We start from the raw sequence: 12,762 nt of genomic DNA, 5'->3' as shown, positions 1-12,762 counted from the left end.
GAGGATTTGTTCATGGAATCTGTGTGGGCTAAACAACAAAAAGAAGAGGGGGTATGTGCACAGATGATACAGTCGATGCGTATAGACCTTTTATGCATACAAGAGTCGCATTTGACCTGGAGTGATCGGCATTGATTTAATGATTTAGGTATGCAATTATTGGCTTGCACATGTCAAGGAACTACCACATAGGGGGTGGCAATCCTCATCAGAAGAGGGTTAGGGTTTCTTAAGCGCATATTGACAACAAAACCTATACCATTTGCTCAATCTACGCTCCTAATACAGACGATCCTGAAATTTTGAATTTCTTAAGTCTTGAGCTAGCGCAATGGCCATCTCCCTTGATACTTTGCTGCAACTTTAATATTCATCTGTATGGGGGCCTAGATCCTTATAGCAGGGCCGACTATATGGGTTTAAAGAAAAAGACTTTTAAAGCTTTAAAATGTTTCATAAAAGAATATGGTTTGTCCGATGTAGCATTTACAAAGAATCCCATCCTACCTGATTACACTTTTTATTCCGCACCGCATCATAAGATGGTGTGGTTGGACTATTTTTTTATTAATACCTCTCTCATGGATAATATTGTATTTGAGACATTTCCCCGCATTATTTTGAATCATAACCCAATTATGATAGAATTAAAAATTCATCCCAGCGTTAATTTTAAGCAGTGTTCATTTGATCGGAAACTGCTGGCGGATTCAAAATATATAGAACATATGGGCAAGTGGATCACAGAATTTTTTGAATTTAACAGAGGCAGCGCCCCCCCTAAAATCGTATGGATTACATTTAAAGCGGGGGTGAGAGGAGAGACCCTTTCATATTCAATAATAAACAGAAACTCATTCGTGATAAAATGGATCTTTTATATAAAGCTGTTCGAGAGTGGGAAGAGAAGCTGATATCTGCTATTCGGAACAATCAGAACACTGAAGCTATTAAATCATCACTAGCCAATCATAAAGCCAAACTTTATGAAGTCTTTGCAGCCAAACTGGCCGAACAATCTGCAGTCATGAGGGCACAGATATTCGAAATGGGGGAACAAACTGGGAAAGTTTTGGCAAAAAAGATGAGACAAAAAGTGGCATCAAATTTTATTGGTTCAATTAAAGATGAGGCCGGTCAGACACATACCAAACCTGATAAAATTCTAGATGTCTTTCGACAATTCTATTGCAAACTATATGCTCAAGATACCCTATATTATTCTACTGATTTATTCTTGAACTTTATTCTTAACGATAACGTGGCCAAACTTTCTTTAGGACAGACCCAGTTTTTAGATTTGGATATCACCTGGGAAGAGATAAATTCTGCGATATTATCTCTGGCTATTGGTAAAACCATGGGACCAGATGGGATTCCTTTAGAATTTTACAGAATGTTCAGAAATGTGCTAAAAAAAGATATGTTGACTACATTCTTGGAAGCACAGAAAGGTGATAATTCTCCTTCGTGGGCTGAATCGACCATTATGGCATTTATTAAAAAGGACAAATCTCCCTCTGATCCGGCCTCTTATAGGCCGATATCACTTATAAATGCCGACAGCAAAGCTTTTTCTAAAATCCTAGCAACACGGTTGTCATCAATAATTCCTACTATACTATCGTGATGGCAACATCGGTTTATACCTAAACGTGACACCACGGATCATGTCCGTCGAGTAATTGCTCTGCTGGACTGGGCAGAAGGTACAAATACACCGGTTGGGGTTGCTCTTTTAGACGCCGAAAAGGCGTTCGATCGAGTGGCTTGGCCTTATCTTTGGGATTTACTATCATTTAAGGGGTTTGGACCAGGTATGATGAGGGCACTGAAAGCTTTGTATAACACACCTATTTCATCTATTAAAATTGGAGTAAACAAGTCAACCACGTTTCCCATCTGCCGAGGTACTAGGCAGGGGTGCCCGGCCTCCCCGTTGCTATTCGCAATTTATATTGATGTCTTTCTAAATAAACTAAACCACGTGCACGAGATAACACCGGTGGTAGCGGCAGGCATACATTACAGGGCACTGGAATATGCTGATGACGTGGTTGTCCTTACCACGGATATAGTTAAAGCAATTTCAAAGATAGAAGATCTGGCCAATCACTTTGGTGCCTTCTCGGGCTATAAATTAAATATGGCTAAGACACAAATCTTGTTCACTGATCACAACCCCCCATTACTTCCTAATATAGTTCCCATTGCGACATATTTGGGTATTAAGATCACCTCACCAGTTTCACAAATCCCCGAAAAAAACATTTTACCTACGATAAAAAAGTCTGAGACTTTACTTGAGCGCATTAATCATTTACACTTGTCTCTATATGGCAGAAACAATGTCATGAAGATGATGATTTTGACGAAATTCTTATATTTATTTTGCTGTATCCCTTTAGAGTTTCCTTTTCCTATTTTTAAACAGCTGGAGAAAATTACAGGAAGATTTCTCTGGGGGTATAAACGACATTGAAGAGCCTACCAAAAAATGATAATACCAAAGGACAGGGGGGGTTGGGGCATCCCATATTTTTTCTATTATTATCTATCCTCAGTGTTGCAATTCATCTCCCCTTTAATAATTAGCGACAAGGCCCCGATCTTGGACTCCCACTCCCCATCTATTTATGAACTGGTTCTAGGAGTAGAGGCCAAGGGTTGTCTACTAAAAATTTACTGAGCCCAGCTACTATAAAAGAACCAAATTTAAGATTCTAAAAGCTACTTTTAGGGCTTGGAAATCCATCAAACGAATTGTTGACATTCCCAGAATTACGAGATACACTCCCCTGATGTCTCTTCATATTTTTCCATTTGCGGGAACAGATAATATTATGAAAAGATGGAGCAACCTTGGCATCACACAGCTTAGAGATCTCTTACAGGATGATAAGCTGTCACCATTTACTGAGCTTCTCAAACTAAATTTAAACTAACAAACACTGATTATTTTAAATATTTACAGTGCATTCAATTCAACATACACTCCAAATACCACTCAGTGCCACATAGTTACACGCCACATAATTACACTGCACTCAATGCAACATACACTCCAAAAACAACTCAGTGCCACATAATTACACGGCACATAATTACACTCTACTGAATGCAACACACACTCCACACAATACCATATAATTATATGCTACATAATTACATACACTCAATGCAACATACACACCAAACAATATCACTCAGTGCCTCATAATTATATGCTACATAATTACACTGCGCTCAACGCAACATACACTCCAAATACCACTCAGTGCCACATAATTACACTGCACTCAATGCAACATGCACTCCAAATACCACTCAGTGCCACAGAAGTATATGCTACATATTTACATATGCTACATATTTACACTGTGCTCAACGCAACATACACTCCAAATACCACTCAGTGCCAAATAATTACATGCCACATAATTACACTGCACTCAATGCAACATACACTCCAAATACCACTCAGTGCCAATTAGTTACATGCCACATAATTACACTCTATCGCATCACCACAGCATCACTCAGCACCACCAAGGGGCACCACTACATCACTCAGCGCCACCACAGCATCTGTGCAACCATTCAACAACAATTGGTTCAAATATTTTCTCTCAATGTTTCAAGCTTTATTACAAATGTCACATAAAGATGTTAATATTTCACTTCTGTTCTTGGATTTTCGTCACAATAAAATACACTGAACATAATCTTCACAAAAGTTATTTACAAAAGTTTAATCTATTGCCATTATAAATTACAATAACTTTTATTAACTAAAAAAATTAAAATCAATGGTTATTCGTAATATCAATACATCCAAGTAACGTAAATACAACACATATTGCATTACAAATGCTATAGGTGTCACATTTGCAAAAGTTAAAAGTATTGTCTTTGTAAATGACAAAGCTATTAATTTTGCTATTTTCAAAACCAACACATAAATAAAAAATGTGTCATTTACAATACCAATAGCTCAAACTTTCCTAATGCGAGACCTATTGGCAACGCCAGTGCTTGTTTATTGAGTCCTTATTTACAGTGTTGCTTTTTTTAATGTATAATCATGATTGGAAAATTGTTATTTTTCTTTCTTTCTTATGCAATGTTTGTCGTATATATGAAACATTCTCTGCTGTTTTTCTTTTTCGGTCATGCTGTTTTCTTTTGTACTAAACATGTTTGTAATCTGATCAACTCGCAATGAAAAACAATAAAAAATTTTTTTTTTTAAAAGACCTCTGATGTTCCATGCCATTTCCTTTTCCTGTTCTTTTGATATATAAGGGGTTCAGTCTGAGTGAAGGGTGCGTTACAATGACACTACGTTCCTTCATTTGTCTCCTCACTATTTATCATGCAGATACAATATGTAGATATTTTTATACTGTCTTTTTATACCCTGTGTATTTCTTGAACTGTATCCTGTCTCTTTTTATGATTCTCAAAAATCGAATAAAAGTGATTGACTGACTGACTTGTCTCCTCACTCTCTCCACTTGCTCATCCTTATTCCTAACTTCTGAAAAATTCCACAATCAGATTCTGGATTCCTGTTTTTCTTCAGTCCTTAGAAGTCTTTGTCCAGGAATCAGAATTTTTACTCCCTTGGTTTTATCATCAAGGACCGAACTGAGAACCCAAAGCAGCCCTAGCAATTTTGCGCATGCCAGCCCTCTGGGGGTGCGCAAGTGTGCATTGCTGCTTTTGTTACTGGGGTCCAATATCCAGGCTGATGAAGGCTGATAGCCAGAAACCGGTCCTTGGATGCTTGATTCCGGTCTGGGAAAGACATGGCTTGGTAGTTCAGACTGGACTGTTCCCATGAGGCACAGGGTCAGAGCTTATTTGCATATAGCCAGTGTCTAACCCAGGGTGGTATGGAGAGCAAAAAAACGATGGATTTAGGCCCAGATCCTTGTACTGGGGTGAATGTATGACATTGTTCTACATTCTGTCCATCAACTGTGTTTTTTGCAATTTTCAGCCCGAGTGTGCTGGGTATACTCAGACGTGAGTCCCAGGCTCTCCACACCACTGGAGTCAACCTATCCAGGCTGATGAAGGCTGATAGCCAGAAACCGGTCCTTGGATGCTTGAGTCCGGTCTGGGGAAGACATGGCTTGGTAGTTCGGACTGGACTGTTCCCATGAGGCACAGAGTCAGTGCTGATTTGCATATAGCCAGTGTCTAACCCATGGTGGTGTGGAGTGCAAAAAAACGATGGATTTAGGCCCAGATCCTTGTACTGGGGTGAATGTATGACATTGTTCTACATTCTGTCCATTCTGTACATCCCCCCCCCCCCCAAGCGCCTTGAGACCCTCCGGGTAAGTAGTGCGCTCTACAAATGTCTTTGATTGATTGATTGAACTGTGTTTTTTGCAGGGGGCCAATATTGCAGCACGGCACCCAGTAACAAAACAAAACCCCACTGCTGAAAAACTAGCCCCCACCCTTCCAGCCTCCCAGGAAAACGCCTAATGCCTGCTACGGCCAGTCTGGCCCTGTTATCGTCCTGAGAAGGTGGCAGCTACTCGATTGCGTCTGCCTATCACATAGCCCAATCTGTGTTGACATTATGGCTTCCGGAAATAGTCACCCTTACATCGTACAAAGGCCCAGACCTGGGTAACGGGTGAGCATCCAGCCCTGAACAACACCACACCATTATACCTTACCATACCAAATCACACAACAACACCCACTACTAGACACCGCTAATGTCTTTGTCCTACTTCCTACTTTTTATTTGCTGTCCTATACTGCTTACGTCCTTTTGTCAAATGCCTTGTCCCATCATCTTTCAAAAGGCTCACTGTATATTTTGGTAAACTTAGATTTTTTACCTTACATATTCTTGTCTCATGTGCTGCTTTTATCATGGATTGTCTTCCCACTAATTACGATTCAAATACTTTGTATTTTTGAATTTTTTGTGTGAAATATTTCCATCCTAGGCTTTGGGTACCTTAGCCACGATGCCACATGGATTAATTTTAGCAGGGCACAAGTAACTGCAGTGAGGGAAAACATTTTGCTCCTTTTTTCAGGCCTACCTTCAGTGTGAAATTTACTAAAGCACTGGTGATTGGATGGCCAGCTTATTGTAAAGGCTGGAGGGAGGAAACGTACACCATTGGGGCCACTTACAGGGTAGGGATTTCCTCTGCCTAAGATGGGAGAAGGTTGTAATTACTCTTTCGGATCTTTGAAATCTGATATAAACAGATGATCTTGGCTCTTCTGGATTCTGACCCCAAATATACATTTATATGCTAACAACGGTACTGTGTCCACTTAGACATACCACACACACTGCGGTGCAGGGCCCACGACCTCCAGGGCCCCCCCTGCGGCACTGTGCATGGGCAGGGGGCCCCTGGCCTGAGAGGTCCTGACTTGGGGAGTGTTGGCTCCATGTACTTTGCAGGAGGGACCCCTCAAATTTCATTATGCCACTGGCCACAATGAAGATTGCATGCATTTGCGTTTGCTGCAGGCAATGCCTGTTTGCAGTTGTGGCCTGTGCAGGTAAGCGTGGTGGGGGTGGGGGGAATGGAAGTTGACATATAACGGGATTGTGAAAATAAAATAAATAAAACCAATTACCTTTGCACACCGCATCACCGTGTTGGCGATGCGGCGAGTGTAAGGTAAGTGTTTTTTTAAATGTATTTATTTTAATTTTTCTTTCACTATCCCATCGTATATCAACTTCCATTCCCCCCACCCCCGGCTCACCACGCTTACCTGCATGGGTCACGACAGCAAACAAACATTGCCTGCAGCAAGCGCAAATGCATGCAATCTTCATTCCTTCCAAAACACTTATACAACATATATTTGCAATTTGAAAACGGCCCCAATTTGCAAATATGAAAAATGGACCATCTTTTTAGCTTTTTAACTCACTAATTGGAGGCAATTCTATGTTGGTGTCCGAGCCTATTTTCTGTCCCAGTCCAACCCGTTGCACAGAGAGATAACAAAAAAAAGCAAATGTGTTACCCATCTTTCTTTGTGTAAAAGAATAAACCTTTTCTCTGTGAAATACTATCAGTAATGAGAAGGAAACACAGACACCAGGCTGTACAGTTCTCGCTTAAGGATTCTTTTGAGCTCCAAAATCTCAAGACAGGTCCTGAAATTTCAGTACATGGCAGCTTCCACAGAACACATTGTCTGCCAGTCAATTTTCATGCACCATTGCTAGAGTCCCCAGCACTAGCATCACAGTGTTACCTGTCACACTTCAGGCCTCCTGTATCCTACTGGAAGTCTGTAAGTGCAGATGAGAGAAGTGTTACCCTCAATTGGCAGCAAGTTATCCACCAGATGTGGCTTGAAGTTGTGTATTTCTTTACTGGAAGGAGTCCATATTCTTCATGTGTTGTTCCAGTGAACCCATCGGATGTACCATGTTACAACGCATACCATTACAACTACCTACTGTTACAACGCGACCATTACAACGCATACCATTACAACGCATAGCGCTTTGAGGTGCTGGATAGTGGTAAGTATAATTTACTATTCTAACTCCAGTCCCCATGGACCCTAGGGAAGGTGTTGGATAGTAAATTATACTTATTCCCTATCCTAGAGCGCCCCCAGCGCAATGCGTTGTAATGGTATGCGTTGTAAAAGTCGCGTTGTAACAGTATTGCGTTGTAACAAATGCGTTGTAACAGGTGTATACCGAACCCATCTATGGGCCCAATTCACAAAGGTGAATTGAGATGAAAGTCTAACTTTACGACTTTCAGTATTCACAAAGGGCATTTACTAGTAGTAAAATTAGACTTTTGTCTTAGTTAAACTTAAATTTTGGTCTTAAGTTTAACTGATACCAAAACTGAGGCAAAAGTCTAACTTTATTAAAGTAAAGTTAGACTCAGGTTACATTTGTGAATTGGGCCCTTTGTGATTGTTTTCTCCTGAGACTTCTCGACCCCCTAAACTTTCCCTAACAGTTTCTACAGTTTTAGCTTTGAACAGCTCCTGAGATGTGTAGTGCCCTCTCCAGCCTGGGTTCTCGCCAATGACTACTCCACACGTGGAGCTTAGTATAACTCGCCTTTATTCTTCTGTATGCAAGTGCAAACTCAACATTCTAAACCTCCATTCACTTCAATCCACTCTAATGCTTTTGTCACAGGATGAAGCCTTACGGCTAGAGTGGTCGACCTCGAAGCTGGGCAACTGGGTTTGAGCCTAGGCAATGATGCTCAAACAGCCTGCGATTCTGGGCTCGTCTCCCTGTGCTTAACAAAAATGAATGTGTCCATCTGTAACAAAACTGGTATATATTACTCCCTTTTGAAGAGCTTAAGAAGTCTACCTTGTCTCTGAGCTGAAGGGAGAAAGTTGGTAATTGATACAGTTATCTCATCCTTTTTGGATTAAAGGAATGTGGGAGCATATTAGCAAGAACCTCGTTAAAATTATCACAGTTTTAGCGGCAGGAATCTGCTGCTAAAACGGCGATAAAGGGTTTGCTAATATGCGTTATAGAATTCCAATAGAAGCCCAGGTTAGATGACATAATATCAGGGGGTGAACAACACTTACAACGCAACTTTTACATCGCAGAGCCTTTACAACGCAACCATTACAACGCAAACTATTACAACGCATTGCTCTGGGGGGCGCTCTAGGATAGGGAATAGGTTCATTTACTATCCAATAACCTTCCCTAGTGTCCACGGGGACTGGAGTTGGAATAGTAAATTAAACTATTCACTATCCAGCGCCCCAAAGCACTATGCGTTGTAATGGACTGTGTTGTAATAATTGCGTTGTAAAGGCATGCGATGTAAATGCATGCGTTGTAACGTCATACATCCTATCAGGGTACTAAATATCTCAATACAAAAAGATTGTGGTTAAAAATATTGATGGCACAAATATTGACTTTACATACTTGCTGTTTAAAGTACAAGAACAACGACTACAAGAATATCATGGTCAAAAATATAAAAAATAATTAACTAGGTATATATATATATATATATATATATATATATATATATATATATATATATATATATATATATATATATATATATAACAGTAATTAACATTCAAATGATTTTAAAAAATGAACTACATTTAATATTTATAAATATATTTATATATATATATATAAAATATAAAAACTTAAACACATTTAATAACAATAAGTAAATATGTAACTTCAAATTAAATTAAAACAAAGAATATAGATGGAAATTAATTTAACAGTTTAACATCACTAACATATAAAACTTTATTGTTGGGGAAGCTTCTGGGCCTTCGTTAATTTAAAAAACATTGGCCTAAACAAACATATTTTTTGGTCTCACGCCTTGCCATTGCAGTCCTACTTAAGGGACCTACTTAGTGTGTGGATCTGCTCTATGCTCCTTGTGAAAGGGCACAGTGCTGTCAGTCAGATGAAGTGGCCATTGGCTGAAGTAGGCTGACCAATTGCTCCATGGTGCATGCTGAAGTGGGCAGCAGAAAAATGTGAATGACTCAATAACATATCAATGTATGGAGATGGCTGGCTGAAAACCATGTAAGCAAGTATATTATGCATATAATTTTATATAATCAAAAGGTGTTCGTTAATGTCGGACCTAAAAATAAGAAATCTACAAACCTAACTTGGAGCACTATGAGAGACTTTGTCAGTCATCAGTCAGCACTTGTGAGACTTCGTCCATAGCATCGGCCTCATGAAGCGACTCATTAGCCACTCATGCCCCATAGCTTCATTGTAAGTCGTGCATTGGAATCTTCTAAGGAGTCAGTGTGTTTCTGTCAGTGCAGTGAATTTGGTTCTTTCAGAACATTGGTCAACAGGGCTGGAAGGGAGAAGCCTCCATACTGCTGTACTAGGAAAACTCCCTGGAAGCTTGATGTGTCAGCTATCTCATTTGTCATGTTTCTAAACTGTTCTTCCTGCGGTAATTGTTGTTGTATACTGGTGTGACCTATTGACTTCCAATAATATTAAATGTATCCGGTGCTTAGTTATGGTATGCATTCAACAATACAAGTTCTATATGTTCTCTGGAAATCAGTATTCTACAGAGATATTTGCATATGTATCCTTGGGGCCTGTTTGTGAGGACAACACAGCACTTACGATAAACTCACCCGCCTGAAATCAGCAGCACCTTTTCATTACTCGCCAAGTTGGATGTTGGACCAGCAAAGCAATTTTCTGCTCTTAGGACAAATGTTTCAGAGTCCAGAAAGTCTGAAATTATCCCAAAATACAATGTTGATCCCGCAGCGACTTCATAATTATCCTTGTCAATGGGTCTGGCGTATGATGAATCAGAATATGCAGTCATGATGGTGAGAATTGAGCCGGTGTCGTTGATGGCCAAAGCTATTTGACTGAAGATTAATAAAAAAGGTTTGTAATTAAAGGATAAATCACCTTCAAATACATTTACAGGTATTAAATATACCACACCATCAATCCACATATTAAACCACTATCTGTATCCCAAGCAGTGTACCACACCACTATGTTTGCCCTAATTGAGGAACCAGATCACACCCACTACTCCAATCAGTAAACCAAACATCATTTTTATTTCAGTCAGTATGGAAAGCCACCATGATAATCCAAATCTGCATTCCCAACCATGACCAAATTCTAATTATGAAAGTAAATCTCTCAAATCTGCCACCAAACATCTATCTATCATTATCACAACCACCACACAAGGTCACCTTAAGTGTCCCATCTAAAAACGAAATTCCATTTTTTTCTTAAGCAATTAAAACACTACAATTATCATCATCATCATCAAAACAGACTTTATTCGGTAATATTTCAACCATAAAAGTACAATAAAAACATACAGTACATACATCAAATTACATTGTAGATTCAGAGGATAAAAAAAGCTGTGATCATTACATACAGTGATTCAGTCATTGATCCAAGCCTAGTCGCAATTTAAGAGTCAGTTTTAAAAATTCAAGAACTTGAAGGACACTGTTGCTGTGTAGCAATTGTAGATATAAAAAGGCTGGTCGTATCTGATTAAAATTCATTTCTTTTAAGAGGGCAATTAAAAAGCGTTTACGGGGGAATTCATAGTATTTACATAAGAACATAAAATGCATCATGTCCTGTGGAGACTTACCGTCGCAGCCACAGGACAGAGGATGTTTACAGAAGCTCTCCTTTTTGGGTCTGATAAGCAGATGTTGAAATTGATTGAATCTAAATCTTGTAAGCAGAAATTTATCATGGGTGCTGAAAGTGCCGAGTAGATAAGGCTCTGTTGACAAACATGTTTTTACCATAATGAATTTCCTCACACTAACTTTTTGTAGCTCAACACCCTCCCTCTCAGCCTTCTTGCGCTGGAAGAACAACAGCTTAACTGAGTCAACATCCGCCTTCACACTTCCTTCTGGGTGTTCAAATAATTCCGGACGACCCATCTCGGTAAAACATGATTTTAAATACTTCAACCAGGGAGTGCGTGAAGCATGCTCAAGAGCCAGAAAATCCTTAACAATTAGGTGTGTTAGGGGGATTTCCTCACATAGCCACATTTTCAGCCAGCATAGCAGAGGTCGTAGGGTCAGGATATCACTCAGGTACCCTACTCCTAGTTCCTCATGTACTATGAAGTTTGAGGTAGCGGCCGAAACACACAAAAGCCGTTTAAAGAACAGATTTTCTGTGGTCTGTAGTTGTTCCCCCACCATATAGCCCCAAAGCTCACTCCCATATGCTGCGGTAGCTACAGATTTTGCTTCATACAATTTGATCATAGCAGCCGTTGGTTTTTTGCCAAGTTTTGACGCAAAGTTAAAAATGGAGGCATTAACCTTTGAAACATCACATTTTTTCTTTGCGAGTTGGGGGGCCCAGGATAGTTTAGAGTCAAAAAGTACTCCCAGATAGGAAAATGTGCTTGAGAGTGGTATAACTGTCTCATCTAATTTAAAAGTATGTTGTTTCTTTGGCTGTTTCCCTACCTGCATGATGAACGATTTGGAGTTATTCACTAACAAATCCCTATCTTCCATAAATTTTTTAAATGCATTCAGTAACAATTGAAGGCCATTTTCAGTTCTTGCTAACAGAACCGCATCGTCTGCGTATAACAAGACTGGAATACTTCTAGTCCCCACCCTTGGGCTGTCTGATTTTACCTCCCGTAAAACACCGTCCAGTTCATTTATATAAAAATTAAAAAGGAAAGGGGCCAGTATGCATCCTTGCCTCACCCCCTTCCCGGTTCTAAAATCCTCAGTTACGGATAAATCTTGGGAGTACCTTACATTTGCACTGGTGTTATTATGGAGGTCAGCCAGAAAGTTTATAATATCATTGTCCACTCCCTTATCCCTCATGGACCCCCACAGCTTCCCCCTGTTGACACAGTCGAAAGCTGAGGATAGGTCCATGAAGGCCAAGTAGACTGTGCCTTTTTTAACGATGGTGTATTTACTTAGTAATAAGAAGAGATTCAGGCATTGTGTTGTAGTCGAGCGGCCATTACAGAAGCCGTATTGGGCGATGGACATGATGTTTTTGTCCCGTGTCCACTCAGTTAATCGCCGCAAAACTATTCTCCCCACCAGTTTGGCCACAGAATTGATCAGGGAGATAGGCCTGTAACAAAGGGGGCTGTCCCTGTCCCCCTTTTTAAATATGGGCACAATTGTGGAGAGACCCCATGACGTCGGGCACCCTGCCCTTGAGGCTGCATTAATAAC

At 39.9% G+C, this 12,762-nt stretch overlaps 1 pseudogene across 1 annotated transcript in view; it reads right to left on the bottom strand.

Moving 5' to 3' along the window:
• The window catches only part of LOC147733126 (pancreatic secretory granule membrane major glycoprotein GP2-like), a 225,747-nt pseudogene that overhangs the window by 114,193 nt on the left and 98,792 nt on the right, over positions 1–12,762 (bottom strand). Inside the window, exon 6 of the transcript XR_015308702.1 lies at positions 10,165–10,410. The product of XR_015308702.1 is annotated as a pancreatic secretory granule membrane major glycoprotein GP2-like (transcript). The remainder of the gene's footprint in view (positions 1–10,164; positions 10,411–12,762) is intronic.

This window comes from Lissotriton vulgaris, chromosome 2_1 (assembly GCF_964263255.1).
Source record: "Lissotriton vulgaris chromosome 2_1, aLisVul1.2, whole genome shotgun sequence".
Lineage (NCBI taxonomy): Eukaryota > Metazoa > Chordata > Amphibia > Caudata > Salamandridae > Lissotriton > Lissotriton vulgaris.
This window is presented reverse-complemented; position numbering and strand designations above follow the sequence as displayed.